Source organism: Gekko japonicus, unplaced genomic scaffold (assembly GCF_001447785.1).
Source record: "Gekko japonicus isolate JY-2015 unplaced genomic scaffold, Gekko_japonicus_V1.1 scaffold2688, whole genome shotgun sequence".
NCBI classification, from domain to species: domain Eukaryota; kingdom Metazoa; phylum Chordata; class Lepidosauria; order Squamata; family Gekkonidae; genus Gekko; species Gekko japonicus.
Window position 1 is genome coordinate 203,890 of NW_015171584.1, and position 2,621 is coordinate 206,510.

Consider the following 2,621-nt stretch of genomic DNA (forward strand, 5'->3'; position numbering starts at 1 on the left):
TGGAACTTTTAAGCTGTTGAGAACTGTTTATCTACTGTGTGTTTCTACACCTGATTTAAATTGTCATTTGACAAACAATTCATTTATGAATATAACCTGAAGCAAAGTACTACCAACTTTTGCATTGTCTTGACTGACTAATGAAAGCTATAAAACATGGACTTTTAATTTGAAACAATTTACTCTCTGTACACGTAATGTCCTAATTGAAGGAGGATGAAAAGATATGAGCGGTCTGAATTTTTAGAGAGGAATTGCAGGGAAAATATAATTAATGGGTTACTTATTTAGAGAATGTGTATGGTGTTAACTATTTTGAGAGAGAAGACCAGATGTTACAGGATAAGGTGAAAGCTATATGGCCTTGTTAGGGTGAGAGCTGGATTGCAGGGAAAATATAACATTATGTTTAGGCCTGCTTGTTAACGAGATTTTGAAAACTAACAGTGTTAAAAATGTGAAAGAATATTTAAAGGGACTAGATTGTTAATTTAGAAGAAATATATGCCTTCTTTAGCATAGTTAAATTGCTAAATTATGCCTGTTTCTTTTCTGCTGTTTTTATATTGATATAAAATAGAATAATAATAGTATAGTATTGATAAAATGAAATATAGTAGATAGAATATTCATGAATTAGTTTTATAATGGGAATAGATACTTGGTTTAATAGTGTATGTTATTGAAAACAAATTAAAACAAGGGGGGGAAATGGGAATCTGTATGCAAATATGATGATGTGAGAGAGATATTGGGCTAGTTATTTTAAAATGTATGGCTCTTTTCCAGGGGTCATTTCGTAGAAAAAGAAGTGCAGGAGCTCATTAGCATAACTCATTAGAATAACTTATTTGCATGTGCCACACCCCCTGACATCACCGGAAGTGTGTCAGAAGGCAACACCCACCGCTCAGGCTCCACTGGACTGTTTTGGATTGCCAGCTATTGGGGGGGGGAACGTGCAGATCTGTCCTTGCAGAGGAGGGAGAGCTTGTAACTGAATAAACCTTCGTCTTAAAGGTGCTACTGGACTGTTTTGGACCCAGGGGGCCGGGGGGGGGGCTCTGCAATTCTGGCTGCCTCTTGCTCTGACTGAGGGCTGCTGGGAGCAGGGGGTGGGGCTTGTTGCATGTGCCCGCCCCCTGGACTCTTTACTGTCAAAGCTCCACTCCTGTGCGCTCCTGCAGGAAATGACCCCTGCTCTTTTCTATGTAACTTGTTAAAAATAATAATTTTTGCCCAATTTGGGCAAGTAAAAAAAAAAAGCAAGGAGGAGGCTCTGCACACAACTCCCTCACATCCTTCCATGGCCTGCCTGCATCCACCCCAAATGTTTAAAAGAAAGTTCCTGAAACTGTTTCCTATAGAGCAATAGCTCCAGAGTTATTCACTGTGCACACAGAGATTGTATTTATATATACTATTTATAGTCCCCATTTCTCAAAGCAGACATATGACAAAGATATTTAAAGCCATTGAATAACAATGAAATGAAATAAAACCAGTAAATAACAATAATATTAAACTAATAAATCACAATAACAGATCATTAAAAGAGGATTATGTTTTATTATTTATTTATTTATTTCAGTTTATATTCCACTCTTCCCTTGGATGGGTTCAGAGCAGACGACAACAAAAGTTGAAACATTTCACAATAAGAATTAAAACAATTCATACAATCATCCACAATAAATAATTAAAACAGATTTAAACTGAGCTATGAAAACACAAAACCTGTTTAGGAAACAATCCTCCAAAGATTTCTGTCATTCTGCAAAAAGACAGAAGTATGATTCCTAACTCCCTCTGGTAAATTCCTAATTCCCTCTTGCAAATTGTTCCACCTAGTTGGAGCTTGTAGCCAACTCTGGTTTGGGAAATTCCTGCAGTCAACTCTGGCTTGGGAAATTCCTGCAACCAACTCTGTCTTGGGATATTCCTAATTATTTGGGGGTGGTACCTGGAGAGGATGAAGCTTGGGCAGGGGATGTATCTCTGCAGGGTTGTGATACCATAAAGTCTATCTTCCAAATACTCTATTTCCTTCAGGGAAAAATATATCTGTAGTCTGCGGATCAGTTGAAATTGCTGGAGTCTTCAAGGCCCCACCTGGAAATTGGCAACCTTATGCTACAAGCAAGAAGACCTGTGCACAGGCTGTAACAGATTACAATTATCTGCAACAGGGGGACTTCAGGATATCCTCCTCAGATGAGCAGACCTGATGCTACTAATTATTGGTAAGCTAGCATTGCCCTTTAGGTGCAGCAGTAAATAATTGTGCTTGCATCCAATCTACTCCTACTTTAAAGTATTTAGAATATTTATTTTGCTTTACATCAAGTAGAAAGACAAGTAATATTAGAGACGGTACAAAATGATGAAGTTACATGCAGTGGGTTGGATCCCATCACACTTTTTCACTCAATCTCATCCAATTCTTCTCTTTATTACAGTCCATGTCCCACATGGCTTTTGTCTACACAGGTCCCATAATCTCCGGCATAACTTTTTTGTGTGGTCAAAGAGGACCTCCCATTTTCACTAGCAGAAAATCTGATTGAATCCAACCCAATATTTCAGGAGACATGCATCTTGGTAGTCTTACTAACCTTAGA